Raw genomic sequence first — 21073 nt, 5'->3', positions numbered from 1 at the left:
CATTAATGGAACAAACAGGATCTCCTGTGCTTGTGTTCACTTTCAGCCAGTTCTTAGACTCCACAGGAGCTTTTTTCTGCCTCTGAGCTCCCTAACTTACTAGGTTTTAAGTATTTCAAGTAACTTAATGTTGCAGAACAGGAGCCCTTAATTATTTCACACCTATAAAAATCTAATTGTTAATTGTAACATGCATGCATTGCCTGGCAGCTTTCCTGAATGGACAGCACTGCACATACAAATCTGAAATACAGAAGACAAACAGTGAGCACTAAACGTAGCAAGGACTATTAACACTCAGCCCAGGCTCTCCCAGGAAACAGGATGCCAATGTTCAAGTACACCCAGGATATCTGTGCTTGGCATTCTCTCTGCACATAGTACTTTGTCCCAAACATTAAGTATTACATGGACTTTGGGCATTTTCTGTGGAGATGTTATTATTCAAGTTGGAAAAAGCTAGAATTATACTCTTACGCTTCTTGGGCTTTGTGCCTTAACTACAAATTACAAAAAAAGATGGGTTTTCCTGCATAAAATCACATATTTAAAAAAAAAAGATTGCAAAGTACTGTGTAAGAGGAAAGGAAACAGGTTTTTCAGGAAGTCTTATTTCACACTGTACATAAGATTAGCCAATTAAAAGAAAAATTGAAGCATACAACTTCCAAAAGGGAAAAAAAAGTCTTATAGAAGAGAACTACCCAATCTGTTAAATAAGGTGGATTCTTTAGCTAATTAGAAGTCTAATTATAAAACCCCCAAAATTAAAGATCTCTGTATATTCACTATTTCTAATTACAGAAACGGGACATCACATGCAGGTGTATTTCCTAGCATAATTCTTTTGTGGGCCTTGTGCTTTCCTTCTCCTCCCCATTACACCACAGAGGGGCACAAACCAGTTTAAGTATCTAATTTAGACATCAACCAATATTCCCAACACACTTTTCTATCCTTTTTTTTGTTTACTATTCTCTTCATACAGACAGGTATAATGAAATTCGGTTTCCGTGACTGCAGTTCTCTTATTGACAGACTTTGATTCCTAGCTTTCCTGTTTTATGGTTTCCAGTGCCACAAAGCTTCAGAGAATTTGTGCTTCATGTTCCACGTACTGTGAAAAGTGAGAGCAAAAGCTGGACCGTGGACGTTCACATTAATACAGTTCAGCTGAATCAGCTGCGTTCTACCTCAAAATGCCAACAAAATGTTTCAGAGAAATAAACCAAATTGTTGCTGAACACTTATGTGGGAAGCTGAATCAGTCACATAATCCAGCTGCACCCCAGTGATTTGATCTAAATTTAACAATGGAGGAACTGGAGGACAGTCAGATACAAATACAGGTGGCAAAAGAGTCAGCAGTAACAAAATGTGTTGCACAAATGGGCATCTGAAATGGAATAACAGATGGACAGTTTTCTACATGTGTTACTTTAGTTACTCTACAGGATTAATATGATGATACAAACACAGAAGTTAAAGGCAGTTAAGCTACACCGAAAACCAAAAGTTCTTCATGAAATAAAATGTTGAAATCCAACATCTTACATTTTTTTTTTCTTCTGCCCTTAAAGTAAAAAGCACTGAAATAAATTTCAATTACATATATGAACTAAAATTTCTCTTTATGGCATTGCTCCAAATTCATGAATCAATTATTAAACTGAAAATTAGAATCGTATAGAATTAATGAAAGTGTGGTGGGTGAAGTCTAAACATTTCCTTACACAGGAAACTAAAACCCATTAAAATCCTGCACAGAAAAGCCAACCCGTGAACCAAAGTTTAAAATCATATACTACAAAAGCAAGGAAATATAAAAGACATAATTGAGATTTTGAAGATACATGGGTTTTCCTATGGTGGCACCAAGATGTGCACACAGCATATGAACAGTTCACCAACATTTTAGGGTACGACTTCTGGACGCAAAGAGTAATGCAGGAGTGTTGCACCAGCTTTTAGTGCCAGACACGAATGGAACAGTGGCTTCCTTGCCAAACTCAAGTGATTCACAGGCTTGACACTACTTGCACAAGCGAGCATTTTTTTCCATCTTTCCCCACACCCCAGTATTCTAGAACTTTAGTGAAGTAGCAATACTAGAATGGAAAAGTCGAGAAAAACATTTTTGTATTTTTTTCAGATTTTTCTGAGTTTGCTCTGAACAGTTGGAAAGTGTACGTTTAAGAGTATTGTGAGGCCGGATGAGGAACATACTAACTATGAAGAAGAGCCACAAGCCTAAATGCCTGTACTTCACATGACTGGAAGTACATCCACGAAGCACATGGTCAGAGTCATGAGACAAAAAACCCTGGCACATGAACAAAGATGCAAGTCCACCCACACAATTGCAGTGAGGCAGAGAAAGGAAAAGTTGCAGGGTTCCAGGCAAAGAGGCAGCAGGAAATGGCCCTAGAGAACTGTGCATCACTCTCCTACAATCTTTCAATTATTGAACCCCAAAAACTTAAGATAAATGAAGAAAAATACCAGGATCTAAGACTTTTTTTCTTCTTTTTATTTTTTTTTTTATCTGGAATAGGTCATATCACAAGGTGTTTATGGAGATTTTACTCTCACCAACTTCATAGCTGCCAGCAAGGCAAGTCAGGAAGGCTGTACTTCCGGATCTATGATTGAAGCTTCCTGCAGACACTCCTGGAGCTCATACAGAAAGGCCAGCCAACAGGTTGGGAACACCCATTGCACTTCACTTGCTTCTGGCGCAAGAATGAAGTACACATATTTTTGCACTGTGGAGTTCTCTTTGCTTCCTGTCTGCTCCTGCACCAGTGGGGATCACCACTCACTGAACCACTGCTCCAGAAGTCCTGTTTCTTTCCCACTTGTCTTGCTGCACCCATTCTCATCCATGCCTGTGGCCCTCCTGCTGCTGCTTACAGTACAACCCTTACTTACAATATAGCACTTACTTAACTCTGCTATTAAGTACTGCTCTCCTTTTCATCTGAGTCGTCTTCTTCAAATAGACATAATTGTCATCTTTTACCTGCCCTTATCACCCCTACACATGCTTACCCAACTGCCTGCCTTCCTTCTTCCCCCTTCCATCCACCCTCAGAGAATGGGATTTTTCTGGTTGTCAATTTTTATGGGGTTGGCAGTTTAAAAAATTATTTTAGAATTACATAATTGGGCTACTATTTCTTTCTCTCTCCCCTTTTCTGACAGAGTCCAAAGGAAGGAGATTCCCCATCTGCACAGCCCATTCTCATTCTGCAATGAAACATTTTTTTCATGGGGTGGGCATATAAAATATCTGGGGATGCTCCTGAGTCCCAGCAGCAAGCCAGAGAAGGAACTGCAGGGTCAGCAACAGAGACTGCAGCTCCTGCTCCCAGTGTGGGATGCCATTCACACTTCAGTTTCTTATGCACAACACAACCACCTTTCCATCACGTGCTTCTCCAGGGTAAATTCATGTGCAGACTCTTTCTTCCCCAGACTCTTTGGCTGAAACATTTTATGAGTAGCAGTGAAATCAGAGCTAAAAAGATCAGGTGATAATGGAGAAGGAAGTGCACATCATGAAGGATAAGCCCAAACATGTCTGGTATCGTCATTTGTACTGAAAACATTTCAGAGTTGTCAAAGAAACATTGGAGAAGGGAGACAGAAAGAATGAAATAGAAAATGTAGTTTTAACCAGGATTTTAAAACGTAATATGTAATTTTACCAGTATCTAAACAAAATTCAACGTACTTTGAGTATTTTTAGGGTAAAGCCTCAATTTTTACTACTACTTGAACTACATACAACATGAATGGTGATCAGAAGCACAGAGTAAGATAAAATAGAATGATTTCTCTTAGTTCCTGAGAAAGAAATTGAGAACCAAGCCTGCCAACCCTATATGGGGATTTTTTGCAATGCGTTCCACAAGTTACATCTCTTTCTGAGGAAAAAGCATGTGTAGGGGATTTTTATGTACATTTCCTAAGGTACTGATATCCTACAGAATCCTTTTCCACAGTTCACTCAGATTTTTAGACAGTAAATTATGAAAACAGTAAAGAAAAATATTAAAGGAGAATCTACAAGCTTCTAAAATTAAAATTGCTATGCAGAACTGAGCTGATAAGAAATCACCAATAGTTTCAGGATTTAACTGTTCCATCAGTATTCATGTAATCCACAGCAATTAACCCTACATAAATGTGCTACAATCATTATCTATGACTGAAGCCAAATAGGAATAGATCTATCTGAGAATTCTGGTGGAGGCAAATTCAGGTGATTAAAACCACTGGCCATTCCTACACATTATTTAACACCACACCAAAGCACATGTACTTGAAGGGAAAATGAGAAAGTAGTGAAGTAAAGCTGGATGTGTCCTCAAAATAAGAGTGAATCAGGACAAACAACGGTGTATTATATGGAATAGCAAATTAAATTATTAATGCCATGGAAGTTATTGCACAAAGAACACCAAAAGAATTTTGTCATCTTTTATGAGAATTAGGTATTGGAGATCTATTTAGAAGCCTTAGTTGAAACAAAGGAAGTGAAATGTGAAATGGATGTAATTAGCAAATCCATCAAGAATTTTGCTTGTTAAGGAAATTGGGAAAAGAAATTGAAGTGTATGTGGCTGCACGTACCATGAATACCAGAGTCTGTTGGGGCAGCAAGACAGTGCTGTCAAAAATAATTTCTTATATTTATTGAGCATTACAAAGTACCCGGACCTCCTATCATATTAGATATGAACATTAATATATTTTTCTTATAAGCAGAAAGAACACTTGAATATCATCAGTCTGTTGGGCTTATCAGGGGCTGCTTAAGAGTTCACAAGAGAGGCCATGAAACCAGATTCAATCTTAGTAAGGTTAAAATGTATATCATGCTTTGATGATTTTAGTACCACAACGAATATTTACAGATTGGTCATCCATATTAGCATCAACATTTAAAGCGAAAAGTAAACTGAAAGTATTGCCTACCTGAATTTCCCAACTTCTGTTACTTTCTTTAAGCAGCAAGTTATTCAGTGAAGATATCCCCAATTCTAGAGAGTGAGGAAAAAGAGAAAAAAACAGCGTAAGTTACTACCTGTTGCAGCACCTAATGCAAATTATTCACAGTGAAGAGCAGTGTAACTTCATGGTTCCACGAAGAAAGCAGCTACCAAGAGGGAGAGTCAGGAGTTCCTCCAAGGCTTCTCCTTTGCAAAGCACCAACCACAGACGTCAGAATGACATTCGCAACTTCCACTTGCGAATGATCTCAAGGATTACGGACTACCTTGTTCACAGCAGTGTTGAAAGAAACTTTCACTGACTTGTGCACTCTCAGGTCCTCTTAATTCTTATATCCCAATATGTTTAGACAGTGTTTAAAGTATATAAATGATTTTTATATATACTCACACGTATGACATAGTTAAACGAAGCAAATAAGAAGCATGGGTACAAAAACAGCACCTATTTAGTTTTGGCTGATTCCTTTGCTTGGGTCAGACTTTTATATTAGCAGGGGCATGTGAGAATTGTATGTATACACCAACACTGTTTTTGCAAAATTAGCTAGGTAATCTTCCTTAGTGATCAGATTTCAAATGACTGGTAACACCAGGTATTCAGGGAATAACTGTTTTGTACTACTTCCCAATAAAAACGTGTAACTTGGCAGTTAAATGTCATGAAGTGTGTGAAGTTTAGCAAACAAGTTTGTTATTGAATTATGTCCGTGACATCTGTTACCAAGTACAGCAGTTCTCAGTAAAAGGAAGGATGGATTACAAATACTGCAGGCAATAACAGAAAGGAAACACATTGGTAAGAGCTGGCTCTGAGTGACAAGAAGAATCACTGCTACTTGAAGTAGCAGCAGAATATCTAATGCTGTTAAACCTCTATTCAAACCCAAACAAATCAGAACACCCCAGTATTCACAGAGCATCCACCTGCAATGACAGTCATGACAGCATTGATATACCAGAAATGGGCTTCAAAACAGACAGAAGACATGAGGAAAGCTGAAAATACCAAACAACCTAGTTTACACTTCAAATGCACATATGAAAATAAGGTAAATGCAGTAGTAAATGAAATTTTGTACACTTCCTACGTTAGGGCAATGTTTTACAGATTTTATTAATAACCAAAAAATCAAAACCAGAGCAAAATAAACCCACAAACAAAAAGCCCCACCTCCCTACTACACTTGAGACCCCCAATGTCTTAGGCTTCATGCTATAGGGAGAGGCATTTGCTTGCTGACTTTTACTGGGGGCTTGTTTATCGTATCTTAGCCTTTCGTTGCTCACAAACTAGGGAACCAAGTCTTCTCTGACATAAGACAGACCTAAAAAGTAAAATTAAGGGGTTTTTATCTTTACTCATGTAGTTTTCAGAAAAGATTGTCAAAAAAATTATGGACAAACAAAGAGCTAAGGCAGATGAGAGCAGGTAAAACAGACTATAAATGCAGAAAAATGGTAAATGAAAAGAAAAATGTTGTGAAGGAAAAAGGGAACGGGGGAGATTTGTCTGCATAGACATGTCAAGAGCTATGACGGCCCAATAAGAAAGCAAATAAAATCCTTAAAGCGAGCAAGGCAAGCATGTATTTTTAGAGTAGATGTCAATTTTGTAACTTTCAACTGTCAATGCAAGTTAGTTACCTTCTAGTTAAAGACTCTGTGGAGAACAGCTGATATATAGACAAGAGAAACAACTAATTTGCTGCAGTTAAACAGACCTACTCACTCAAATGCAATGCCACTGAAAGCAAAGTGGAGAAAGATTCATATTAGCAAATTTCACAAAACTGCATTATGAGAAATTACCAAAGGCTACACATTAATAGCACACATAACATCCTAAGCATGTAGCAACCAATTCTGAATAAACAACTTAAATATGTAATAACATCTATACATATGAGGTAACAGTAGATATAAGAATATCTATATTTACAGTCTCTAAGCCAAATGTCTTCCTCCACCCCTCTCCTTAAAGAAAAATAGACTTCAAGACTTTCCTGAACTTTGGCATTAGAAATCTAGGGCCATGCTGTAAGAGCAGCAGGACAGAACAATGAAAGCAACCCCTGTACAGTAACATTTTAAAAAGCCAGTCACAAATGAGATGATCTGGACCAGTGGCCTTAAGTCATCATGTCACAGCTATCTGGAATCCCAGATGAATGAAGCCTGTAGACTAAACCTACATTATAATGGACAATTTAATTAACAGAATCATTTCTATAAATGGTAGACTTTTGGCTTGAAAGGCTATTAAATGACAGCAGAGTGGAAAGAGTAACTGTTTGCAGGTACTGCCAAGGCACACTACTAAACAAGCTGTGCCAACTTTCTGTTAACTCTGGACAGGTTACTGCAGACTTGTCCACACCACATTCATTAAAAAAGCCAGTTTTAACAAACATTTGTTTAAGTGGTATCATTTGTGTGAGAATTTGAAGCTTTATGCTTGTCTGAAGCCTTGTTTTCAAGCCTGTATTTCTAAATAATAATTACATTACTGATTTAACCAGTTACAAGAAATCACTAGTGTTGCCACATTAACAGGTGATTTCATTGTCATCCTGATATTATCTGCTCAGGTGATTTCTTATTTTACTTAGTCCCACCTTACAAGTCACATTAGCCTTTTATGAGGCGTTCACTATAAAACCTGTGCATGAAAATAAAGATGACAAAATACAAATCAACAGGGTAAATGAGATATGGGTTCCCTTAGAAAAGTGAAGCATATGTATTAGTACAGTGTTTCTACTGAAGAGAGACACATTATTTTAGAGAATCTAAATGCCAAAGAAGCATATTTAGAACAGCTACAAAAGCATCATAAGCATCAAGAGGCTTCAGAAAATTAATATTGTTATTCCTAAGTCTCAAATTCAGAGAGTAAAATCATTAGTGTAGCTCCATAACATTTTCCAAGCTGCCTTCTAATTACACAAAAACAGGTTGAAATTTGATACAGAACTTGAAAACACATGTACAGCGTGAGCTTTAAAAATGTATTTCTACCATAAAGAACAATATTTTCTAAGCCAAAGAGGCCATGATTTTACAATATACGAACAGTTAAATGCCTGCAAACATTCAGTCCTGTCCACTAGAAGAAAAAAAGAAACAGTGAACTTCAGCAGTTTCACTGGTTTATCCATTAGAAAATAATAACTACAGTTTGTATTGGGTTTCACTGTCTTCATTAGAACATCTAACTTCTTCATCCTTTTGAAAGCTATTAAAAACAGAAATGGAAAAAAATACCAATGATTAATCTTGCACCTGCTGAGTCATTTTCATCTCTGTAGACATATACCATATATACACACACAGATTTACAATTCTCTCTCTATTCTAGTCAAAGGCAAAGTCACATACATACAGAAAATTACAGACAGTCAGTAGAGCATATCTTATTATTTCACTATGAAGCTTGTAACTGGTACAGCAATTCATTTCACAGAACCATAATGAATGGAGTCAGTAAATGTCACTGAGTTCAGAGCTGTGCTTATCTGGCACCAGAAGAGCCATAAGGTATACAACATTAAAGGTAAGTAGAAAAAAACCATGAGGGTTCATTTTAGTTTCTCCCATTCCTATCAGAGGGATATAAATCTCAAAATTAGAGTTCCTCAGAGGACAAACTAGAGATGAAGTTTACACTTAAGATACGTCTTTAGGAGAAAGATACTTCTATTCACCGACTTAGCCTACAAGAGGACTTGGGGCAGTGGCCTACTTAAACTTACCTCCGAGTGCCTTTTCCTCACCTCAAACATTGTTCTCATGAGATCCTTAGATGATAGCAACATCAAGACATTTCAATACTTTACAATGTTTGCATTTACCTTGTTTGGCCTCCAGAAATCTCCTCAAGTCAGAAAAAAAAGGCAAATAATTCTCTCAGAAACTAGTAGGAGTTAGACACCCAGAAGACTAGTGTCCAGGTCATGTTTATCTGTATTGGCATCAGGCTTTCCTATTTCTTCCCCTTCTAATGAAATTCCTTGGCTCATCAAAGACACACGTGTCTACTTTAGAAGATGAACACATAACACTGCATGAACACACTAGGTAGAAGACTGAAAGATACCCTGGGATCAGAAGCAGGAAGTGCAGAAATTCAGCTACATGAAGGGTGAAATCTTGTATTTCACTTTAATTAGACACACTGAATTTTCAGTATGGAGAAAACTCAGTATGTATAACAAAGTCTGAAAGGCTAAGCCTTTCTAAAGTGAAGGGGAAAGTATCTGTGTACTAATATTTCCTTCTCAGATTATTTTACTACCATAAAGGCTTTTCTTTTTTTCTAAGGAGTTGGGAGAAAGGTGCACTTAGTACCATGCTTTTCAGAAGCAGGTACTGTGTTTTCATATCTGCAAATAGAGACTTTGAAAACCTGACACGAATAACTCCACTGATCCATCAGATAAAGGATGTCGTTTACTTAGCTTTTTCTTCAAAATCTAGTATCAATAATCCCATAGCTGTCTGCTTTAAACCACCCAAGTGACTGACAATCAACCCGTGTGCTACCACAGATCCTGTACATAACAGAAATAGACAAGTTAAGGCAATGACACAACCAAAAAAAATCCCACCCAAAACTACAACAGTTCACTGTCTGAAGTCCTACTGATCCTCAAGTTTTGTCTTTTAAAGAACTAGAAAGAGAGATAGTGGAGTGGACAGTAAATATCTCCCTCCTCAAAAAGCAAAAAAAGACCTACCAAGTCACTAGGTGTACAAATGACTACACTGCATACACAGCTATGTTCAGCCCTTGCAAAAACAGCCTTGAAAAAACAGCTTGTTTTCCTAAGGCAAAGACTGTCAAAGTCATCACTTCCCATACTTGCACCCTCAAAAGGAGGCCTGGCATTTTGAAGGAAAAATATCACAGTAATAAGCATTATTACTATGACAGATTGCGTACAAGTGAATAGCACTGTAAAAACAAAACGCACCAAGTAATGTGAATGCACACACAGATGGCTCAGATCTTCAGATGACCTCCCAAGTCCAGAACAGTCTGAATGTTCATGTCACACCAGGCTAATAACTCTGCTTTGCTGGCAGCAAAGGCAGCTCTAATGAGCAGCTCTAACCTCCTGACTCATTTCAACCCTGATGCAGCAAGAGCATCTCAATTCCCCATCCTTCTCGGTGGTTTTGCTATAAGGTTTATCCATGCAATGAAAGAGTTAAGAAGCCTGCTCTCTCAGGCCATCTAACACAAGTCATAATGACTGCATTTTGAACCCATATTAATGCCTATAATTCTCAATAGCAGTGGGTCAGTGTTTTTAAACTAGTAAGTTATTGCAACTCATTAAAATTTCATAGAATCATAAAATATGCTGAATTGAAAGAGAACCACAAGGATGATCAAGTCCAACACCTGGCCCTGCACAGGACAGCCCCAAGAGTCACATCATGTGCCCAAGAGCACTGTCCAAACACTTCTGGGCTCTGTCAGGCTTGGTGCTGTGACCACTTCCTAAGGGAGCCTTTTCCAGGAACCAACCACACTCCGGGTAAAAAACCTTTTGCTAATATACAACTTAAACCTCTCCTAGCACAATGGCTTCATACCACTGCCTCGGGTCCTGTCACGGGTCATTACAGAGATCAATGCCTGCTGCTCCTCTTCCCCTCACAAGGAGATAGTAGACTGCAATGAGATCTCTGTCTTTCCTCAGTCTCCTCCTCTTCTCTGGGCTCAGCAAACTAAGTGACCTCAGCCACTCCTTGTACGCCTTCCTCTCTACATCCTTCACAGTTTTCACTGCTCTCCTACTTTGAGATTTGAGACAATCAATATAGTAACGGGGAAAATAAATAATTCTTCATCCAAGCCTCCAATTTTTTCAAGCTTCTTTAGACTACAGTAATAAAGAGACAAGAAAAATCAGCTTGAACTTCTCTTTTGTCCACTTTTCCTACAAATTCACAGGCATTTTTTAAGTTTATATGTTGTCAGCACTGAGAGCAATTAAGAACCAGTTTCAGAAAGGAACACAGTTCTTCTTTATTAAAAAAAATAAATTAGACTAGCCTTGATGATACTTCAGAACTAATTCTGTGTCTGAGACAACAACTGCAAGTACAAAATAATCCAAATAAGCTTATCCAAAATCAAGAACCTTAAACATTCACAATGATAGGACATGCACTATCAGTAATAAGTATCCTTGGTAGTGTAACACACTGAGTTTTAAGTCTATCCATAAGTTCTTAGAGAGGGAACAAAGAAATTTTGAAGTTTCTTTGCTAGTTTACAAGACTATCACAGGCCATTTTCTGAACAGAAAGAAGATTCCACAATTACCCCCATGTCTGATTATTTCAGTAGATTTGTTTCAGAATCACAAAAAAAAAATATTAAAAATCAGACAATAGGGGCTTTTAATGCCATCATATTACTTTGCTTTTAATTAAGCAAAGAACATGCAGTCAAAGAACACGCATGTCAAAGAACAAGCAGTGCTAGTGCCACTGAGCATAAGTAATATTAACAGATTCTGTTAATGCAGATTCCAACTTTAGCCTTCCTCCCACGTGCAAAACGCACATTACCATGGTGATTTGCAAAATTTGCTGCCTGGGACTTCAGAACAGTACAACATTTGAAATGCCCTCAGCATCTCTGAATAGATGCAAACACAAATTAAGATACATTTAAAGAGACAATAATTCACATATAGTTTGATAAAGTTGTCTGTACAGAAGAACTCTGACAAAAATATCTTAATATGATCTCAACCAGTAGAAACAAAGCAACAAAGCTTTCAGATCACACTTTCTGTCCTTGAAAGAAAAATAACAAAGTTTAAGAACTTGAAAAAAAGATGGCATATATGCAGTATAAAAAGCATAATCTAGAATCACCCATTACCTCTGTAAATATTTGAGTACCTATTTGTGGAAGTGTCATTTTCAGAACATATTTTCTTTAATGGAATTCTTAACCGACATACTATTTCACTAAAATGCACACTTGTTTGGACTATCACAGGTCTGTGCCTGCTGTGAGTTTCTCCCAAATGTCATCATTCTTCATTAAGTTTCCTTTTATTTATTACAATTTTCAACTGCAATAAATAATAATTTTTTAAATCTTAAGAAATAAGAATCATCTTACTGTGAATACACACATATCCTGACAACACTGAGGACAAAGGACTGGGAGCAAAGGTAACAATTGTGCCCCAACCAAGTAATAAATATGTTAAAAAACAAATCCACCACAACCTCCAGTATTTGTATTTTCCTGTATATACACTGATAATGCTCATACTTTGGTTTGTAAGCAGCTCTGGATACAATTAACTGCAATTCTCCTGAATAAATACAAAGAACAAGACTCCACTGTAACTGCTACCTGCTGGGTGATGGCCAGTATCATCCTCGCAATGCATTCTTGCAGAGATGCAGCTAACTTGCTTTGCAGACACAATTGTAATGAATTTAGGATCTCAAATGAAAGCTTCACCGCTAACTTGATCACAGCCAGGGTTTGACCTGTAACACTTAAGAGCTGAAAGGAGTCACCACTCCTGCTGACTTCCCAGGAAAGGCCTGAGCTAAGTGAAAGCACCACTTAACAATCGTGCATGGAGAGTAAAGGCACCAGTGCAGGGATTGACAGGTTATTCTATAGAAAAAGCTTACAGGAAGCTTGGAAGTGGTAGACCCTGGAGGATGGTCCACATGTTTCACAAGAGTGAAACTGACTACTGACATACTGCCCCCTCAAATTCACGTCAATGCAGTCTCAAGTCCAACTAACATTTCTGAAGAGTATCACAAGGCTTTGCCATTTACAAGACAGCTTAGAAGAAAACAAGGTACAATTATAAGAAATAACAGAGCTGAACACACCTAGGTTTATCCTGCAAAAAAAGTCCCTATTTCAACACTGAAAAAAAGACTTGATTATGTAGCAAGCCCTGGCTGTACCAGTGACATGTTCCCACTGTGAGCACATCACCTAAACATTTGTGCAAGATGAATTTTTGACAGGACAAAATCAACCAACCAAAAAGAAATAAAACAACGGAATGCATCAGAGCTTAGTTTTGTATTAGCTCTGCAAATTATTCCTCACATATGCTTGAGGACAAAAAAACCAAAACCAAACTGATCAGCAAGGAGTGCATGAAATACCAAAAATAACACAATTGGTGAAGACTACTCCCTGCTTCCTTCTTCCTCGCCTTAAAAATTAGATGTTTTGTAAAACACACATTTTTAAGGCTTTCTTCTAGTCCACTGTACACTGACTTTTTGAATATGTCAACATCAAAGAAAATGGGTAAACTCCTGTTTCTGAAATACTTACATGTACTTTCAGCTGGGGGAAGCAGCTTCTACTGTATCTCAGAATCTGCGTGTACAGTTCAAGTGAACAGGACTACTCAACTTGAAACTACATTCTTACATCAATTTTAATTTTTTTAAACTCTATCAAGGCACAACAAACCTTATAAAACTCAGCTTACTAGAAAAGAACTTCAGTGCAAAAAGATCAGGGCAAGATACCATTCACTTGAAGGGTTAAGAGAAGAAATAGGTACTTGAGCTCAAGTGAAAAACTGTTCTCAGGAAGCTTTAAAGGAGTAGGTGGAATTCCTTTAGCAAATGGTGTTTGATGCTAATAGCTGCATCACGTGGGGCCAATTAAAAGAGATATTATCAGACAGCACAAGAATTATTGAATATGAGCTGTAAGATAAAAGCAATCAATAAATGTAACAAGACACCTTCTGCATATAATATTTCAGTGTTAAGTAGTGTGACTGTTTTGACAAGGAAGCCAGCTGCAATTTAGAAAAGTCCTATTTTTGCACAAGATTTAAACAGCTGGTCTCCAAATTCAGTGGATGAGTACAAGAAAAATGATTAAGAGTCCCATTCCAAAAATGAACCATGGGAAAAGTATATCAAGCCCATACAAAGATAAGCCAGTACTTAAGACAGAAAATGTACCAAATTTAAGACAGAATTCACAAAACTCAGTCAAAAGGCAGACACTTACTTTTTCTATGAGGATAATTGAGATTTTTAACTGAGGAGACTTCGGTGACAACACACTTTCTGTTCTATGAAAAGAAAGTTTTCCTAAGGAAACATTTTTGAACTCTTTGTAATAACTGATAAAGTCCAAGGCACGTACAATCAGAAAAAACCAGGTTGAGTTGTACAGCAATTTGCAAAAAAGTACAAGATACCAAAATACCCAGTGAACCATGATGCAGTCTGCAATAAGTTACTTGGTTCATGCACAGTTTTGCCCTTGTACTATTCATATATTAATAAAACAAATAGCTCTCTCTTTTAGCCTAAATGGCTAGCAATAATTAAAATATTTTATCCCTGCTTGCCTAAAGTGCAACTCTAAGCACTCTAGCTGTTTAGCTCTGAAAAATTATTAGATCAGAGTGGTTGCCTCCATGTGTAATACTCTCACAGCATTACAAGCCCCGCACTGCTTAGATCAAAGTTTCTCCTTCTCTATAAAGATGAACTGCAGTTTCTCCTCCAGCACCTCTTCTCCAACACAGAGGCATTGGTTCATGCAGTGCAACGAACCTCATCACAAGCCAACTTATGTATGGTGGGGAAAGGATTCAAACTCTATCCAGTGAAAAACTGAGGTAACTGTTTTCTAATAACTATGGTATCAGATCAAGGGCTCAGGTAACTGCAACTCAATAGGCCTTTGACATTACTAGATATCAGCCTCTAATATGATCCCTACTTTCAACATCAGCCAAATAAGTAAACCATTGAACACAACTCAGAGACCCATTTTGGTTTTTGTTGAATATAGTTCAGCCATAACACAGACGCAAGCTGAATAGCAGTTCCTAGCGCTTCAAGCAGTGCAATTATCTACAGCTTGCCTTCTCCCATAGTAGCCCATGCACTACTGCACAGGCAGACAGAAGGTACCATAGAATCATAGAATATGCTGAGTTGGAAGGGACCCCCAAGGATAATCAAGTCCAGCTCTCAGCCCTGCCTATGACATCCCCAAGAGTCACACCAGCAGTTCTCCCTCTGACATCTCACAACAAATATTGCAAATCTGACTGGACAGAAAACGAAATAAATTAAAAGAGGAAGTTAATACAGTTCAGTTATGTTTCCAGGAAGAAGCCTGCAAAACCTGCTGACAATTGTATTGACATCTTACATCTTCCTCCTTACACCTCCTTCCTAAGTCCTTCTGTTAATGTGATACTGACAAAGAATATATAAGACTGCTTTGAAGTAGGTCTGCACTCCGATAACTTTGCCTTTTACATGGACAAGAGAGCTCCTCTTCCTCTTGGAGTCAGGTGAAGCAGTCAACAGAAAATACTGATCCTCTTACGACTACTCTTGGTTTAGTAGTTTCATCTCACACATCCACTTGTATGCAGACACAAAACATTGAATTTGAAAAAGACCAAAGGAGTCCTCAGGCAGAGTTACCCATCTGTGTAATGGGCATTGAGCCAAGACCCTCTTGTAGGACACTCACCAGCCTAATTTTCCTACATTCACTTTGTTACTAACAGGCAGCTTTCTCACTGCTAAAATTCCTCTTCAATCTGCCCTTTATATGAAGTCCCTACTTAAATATGTTCAGTGTAGCTGTTTGATTGCTCTCTTACCCAGTTTCAATTGCTTCAGCTTGCTTCTTCCTTGAATTCGTGATTATTTCTTATCATTGCTAGTCATACAATAAAATGAGACGCTCATCATGCAAGACAGCCTTGCTTCATCAAAATAACATGAAACCTTTAAGTGATTGTGAATACTCAAAAGCCTCTCTTCAGATCAACTGATGTTTTTAAAGAAAAAGGAATCCAATCCACCCATCTCAGGACCAGCATCTTTCTGAGCAGCATTCCTCCCCCCCCTTTCTCCTTTATTTTCCTCCCAGGCTTGGTTACAGGAAGGAACACCATGTTGCTGCTTTTCTAGTGCATCTACATCTAGTCTATTCAAAAAAATAAAGTAATTTATTTGTGCAGTCATCATATACACTTTGTTTCAGTACTTTTTAACACAAAAGTAATACAGCAGCTATAATATTAAAATAACTCCTTCATGCTAACCCTGCTAGATATACTTTGATCATTGATAAAATTGGATTGGAAGACAGGCGTTCATGTTTCAGCAGTCAATTCTCTACAGTCCTTCAGCATATATAAGAAAGCAATTCTCTCACTTTTAAAGCATGACAACAATGACTAACACTTCCACAAGACCCTAAGCTCCTTTAAAACTCTTTATTCGCTATACAGGCCAATATTAAAATTAGGAGACACAAGATGACTAATATTAAACAGATACAGTAGTCACTAACAAACACATTTTAATGAATACGGCACGAGGAACAACATGGGCCACACTAGCCTTCATCCACTTTCTCTATCTACACACACAGAGACGCAGAACGAGAAACACACACCCAAGGGTAAGGCGGTGACCAAAGATAAGTGTTTACATACGTTTACATAAGGCAACAGTCCATAATACTTGCTAGAATTATGTCTAGTAAAAATATGTGTAGCACTAATGAATTATATGATAAACTGCTACTCACTACCTGGACTCAGGCTGTCAAATGTAATCAAGAGATATAACTGAGTTACTGAGAACTAATTTGAATAGTCAAATTATATCACTCAAAAGTGAAAATTAGTGACATTTGAATTCTATCCAAGCACTCACTGACACTGACCAGAACCCAACGGGTTTCTGTCCGGAGCTAACACAAATCATGACACAGTATGCAAAACAGACTGGCGTAAGATTTTCCTTAGCAGTATGGTATGCTAAGTTTACATTTAATTTGTTAAGCTAAGTTCACTGAAAATGAAAGTAACAACAACAAAAAAATTCAACAGGAGCAGTATCTCCAGGGAGTACTTCAACACCGGGGTTCTTTTTTTCCATTACTGAGTCATTTAATTTCACATTATGCTTCATGCCTAAAGGTAGATCTATAAATCACATTAAGCAAAGCAAGTATCTCAGTGCTGTTCCTAATAGTTTGAAAAAAAATTCTTGAACTTCAAGAAACTGCCACCTCAGTGATATATCACAGAATGAAATATGTTTTCCTTGACAGCGGTGTAAAGGAAAAAGTATTTTTCTAATAGTGCACTGTAATTCTAGCAAGGAGAAACTCAAGAGGCAAAAAAAGAAGCCCCTTCACGCCCCACTGCAGGGTCAAAAGGTCTGGCAAAAGTATCTTAAGGGTTTGCTTGCTCAAGTTAATGGGTGTTACGTGGACTCCTCCCCAGTGGACAATCAATTACAGCAACAACTGTTGATTAGCGCTATTTCACCACCATGAGCCATTACTCCTAGAAAAGCAGGACAGTGTCAATTACACTTCTTGTTGGGGAAAGAGATGAAATGAGACATTGAATCCTTCTTGTTTACTATAATACCTCTATGGCACATGATCTGATTTTTTGAAACCACTTTAGGGTTAATATTTTATCACTGCAATGAAAGCTCTGATATATAGGTAAAAAAAGGCACAGTAAAATATTCAGAAAGAAAGTTGGAACACACACTATATTTCTCATCTCCTTTAGCTGTTTCTAAATCAACTCATTTTTTTGACACGATGGGATATTTCAAACGTTTCTAACAGTTTTTCCCTATCCTGACCAGCCACCATGCCCTCAAGACCACAGACCAGCACACTGCACACCAAGCCACCAAAGAACTTCCAAAATCCTCATAAGGTCAGAATTACCAGGAGGCTTCAAAAGAAATTTATTTGGTGTGGTTATACAGCAGCATAACTAAATTGACAATTATTTTTTGGCAAAACAGCCTTTGAATAAAAGATAATTTAACTGTAACACTTCTGGGCAAGATACACATAACAACAGTGTCAGAGTTCTTCGTTCCTCTGCTGCACAAATGCCATATAATATTACATGGACTGCACGATGTAATTTCTAAGCTATACAACTCTGGCCTAGATCTAGAGAAACTTCACCAGGAAGCATCTTGAACACTGAATAACTGATACCCATTAGCACCACTTAGATGCCCAGACAGCTATATCCAGGTTCCAGCTTCTCATTCAAGCTAATAGAAGAACCCAAATTTAAAAGAGCAGTAACGCAGCCATTGACAGACAGTGAAGTTTATGTGTATACTAAATTTGTACAGCTAATTATCTCATTGCTTATTTGATCTGCTACTTATTTCATTAGTGGTTGTAGTCATTTGCTTGATGACTTCCAGCAATTTTATCTACAACAGTCCCTTCACCCTTCAAAAAAACCCATTATTACAGTAGAAATTTAATATTAATTACATCTTTCAAAAATTCATCTATATTTAACACTTTAAGAAACAACTCAGAAATATATCTGTACCTTCAACGAGCTGCTATTAATCAGATCACCTAAGTAAAATAACTGACTAAGTATGCCTTAAGAATGATGAAAAAGCAGCATCTAGTCTTAGTCATTTCACTAAAATATAGGGAAACACACCAGTATTACACTAACAGGTATTTCCTATACACTAATTTAAGCCTAAGAGGTGACTGTCAGCCCTGGAGAATTAATAAAGACCCATCAGCAAAACCATACGTAAAAGCAAGAGTTTAAGGCATCCCTTTCTCCCGGATTTTCTTTACTTTTCTATTTTTTAACCAGTTATTGCAGTCCAGGAGGGGCGTATATATGCAACTGGCATCACAAAAGTATGCCTAGGATCTCACTTAAATTATTTCTCAAGTTTTTGTCTCGCAGACATGAAGCAATCACTCCATTCATCAATCCAAGTTCAGAAACAAAACTGGAAAACTTACAGTTTAATGCATATCCAGCTTCAGAGCAAAATGCCACAGGGCCTCAAGTTCTCCTGACCTGTGAGAGAGTTACAATTTTGGTAAGCGCACAGGGTCACACACACGGAGTAACTGCCTGAAAACCACACGCTTGCCCCAAAAGACAAGCGCCACGTTTTAAATATCCGCTGTTAAACGCTAATTTACCTCTCTGGATGCGCACGAAAGTCATCGCTGCTGTACCCCAGCGCCCTCCTTCCCCTCCCGGGCGGCCTTACACCCCCCCCGCGGCCCCGCCGGGCTCCCCACGGCGCTCAGGGACACGGGCGGGAGGGACGGAGGCGTCGCGGCATCCCCGCCACGCCCTGCGCGGGGCACAGCCCGAGCCCAGGCCCCGCTGCCCGCCGCTCCCGCCCACCGCGGCACCTGCCCTCCGCCGCACGCTCGGGCTAGGGGGCGGGGGCGCACGGCATAAAAAAAGAACCGGAAGAAACCCCAACCCACACCCCACAAAAGCCTCACAACAAAAAAAAAAAAAAAAAACCAAAAAAACAAACAAACAAAAAAAAAAAAAACCAACCAAACAAAAAAAAACCCCCAAACCCAAAAAACACAAACCCAGGAAAATCAAACCACTCTTCATAATTTTTTTTATCGCCCACCACAAAATTTGTTGCTCGCTCCTCTTTGTCCGAGCGTCAAGCGAGATTACGGCCGAGCATCACCCACCGCGCCCGCGGCACTGCCTGCTCCCGAGGCGGCGCGGCCGGAGCCTCCCCCGCATCGCCCCGCCCAGCACCGGCCCCGCCGCCCGGGCACCTCGCTCGGCCCTTGCTCGCCGCTGCCCGGCCGTGGGGCTGTCGGTGCGGGAAACGCCGGCGGTCCCAGGCTGCGGCGCGACACAACCCCCCCCATCGCTCTCTGCGGGCCCCCGGGAAAGGGAGTGGCCGCAGCCCAGCCCGCCGGCAGGTACAGGGAAGGGCGGCGAGAGCGGGGACCTCCGCACCCCTGCCCCGCCACTCACCGCTGCCCACGGCGGCGCCCGCTCCTTTGTGTGCCCGCCGCGCTCCGGCACCTCCGTCTCCCGCTGCCGGGCGCCCCGCGCCCCCTCCCCGCCGCGCCGGGGGCGGAGGAGGACGCAGCCGAGATCCGCGGAGGAGGCCGCTACCGCCCGCCGGTCACATGCAGCGGGGGGGGCGCGTCGCAGGCTCCCGGTGGCTCCCCGGGAGCCCGGCCAGCAGCGTCCGAGGCGAGCCCGGGGGTGAAGATGGCGACCTCGGCGGCGCGGGGAAGGAGTCCCCAGGCCGGCCCGCTCCGCTCCGCGCTGCCGGCTGGTCTGGGCGCGCCGGGGAGGGGAGGGGACAAAGAGCGGCTGCCGCTGCCTGTCAGCGCTATCGCTGTGCCGCCCGCTCCTCCTCCGTTGCCGCCGCGCGTTCGAGGCTCCGCCGGCGCCGCAGCGCTCCCTGCCCGCCCCGCTGCGCTGCGACCGCCCGCGGCTCGCTGCCCACCGCAGCGGGACCCCAGCGCTGACCGTCGCCTAGCCAAAATGTGCTGGCATCGCCGCGGGCTTAAGGAGTAGCGGAAAGTAGGTCACGAAAGCTGGTGTGCTGGTGGTCGGACAAGGAAATGAGAAGGGGGTTTGTCTTCTCACCCCCAGCTGTTGACAGCAGCAAGCCCACTCTGCGTGTCGGTAAAATTTCTGCGTCCTACAACCCCCGTAGCCCCGGCAGCAACTTCAGTTGCTGACAGAGACGTGGTGATTCATCATGGGTCCTCCACACCTGTAGCTGGTTTACTGCTTCAAAATGGATAGGGTACCACTGTGACTCTCGAAGAGAGCTATCTCCGCTCCATTCCAACAGGTCATACACTGTCTTTCAAAAATAAGAAAGAAAGGAAAAATGCTGAAGGTGGCAAGCATGACTTAAATATGAAACACGATGAACATGCAATATCAGGTATTTCTTGCTGGGTGCAGAACTATGGCTGGCAGCTATACTCTGACACTGTGGTGCCATCAAGCCGTGGTTCTTTACAGAGAGACTTAAACTGCTGTCTCACCTGTGAATGACTTTTCCCGGTTTTGCACATCATTCATGGTCCGATGGCATGAGTTAAAATGAAAAATGTGGCATACATTACATTTTTTGACTGTCAACATATTTGTGGTTTATTATTTTTCTAGACTGTGTTTTTACAATTTTGGATATTTTTCTAAAACGAC

The 21073-nt window shown here is 40.1% G+C and overlaps 1 protein-coding gene across 4 annotated transcripts in view; it reads right to left on the bottom strand.

The window, feature by feature from the left end:
• Positions 1-19960, bottom strand: part of CDC42SE2 (CDC42 small effector 2) — an 82521-nt gene extending 62561 nt beyond the window's left edge. The window contains exons 1-3 of one of the 4 annotated variants that reach the window (XM_039567136.1): positions 19874-19960; positions 18871-18928; positions 4984-5048 (exon numbers count right to left, since the gene is read on the bottom strand). The gene's annotated coding sequence lies outside the window, so the exon portion shown is untranslated. Of the gene's footprint in view, positions 1-4983; positions 5049-18870; positions 18929-19056; positions 19076-19511; positions 19599-19873 lie in introns of those variants that run through there. The other 3 variants (XM_039567137.1, XM_039567138.1, XM_039567139.1) reach the window with 3 other exon arrangements.
• Between the last annotated feature and the right edge of the window lie 1113 nt (positions 19961-21073).

This window comes from Corvus cornix, chromosome Z (assembly GCF_000738735.6).
Source record: "Corvus cornix cornix isolate S_Up_H32 chromosome Z, ASM73873v5, whole genome shotgun sequence".
In the NCBI taxonomy this organism is placed as follows: domain Eukaryota; kingdom Metazoa; phylum Chordata; class Aves; order Passeriformes; family Corvidae; genus Corvus; species Corvus cornix.
Note: the sequence above shows the minus strand (reverse complement) of the source record. Positions and strands in the feature narration are given on the sequence as shown.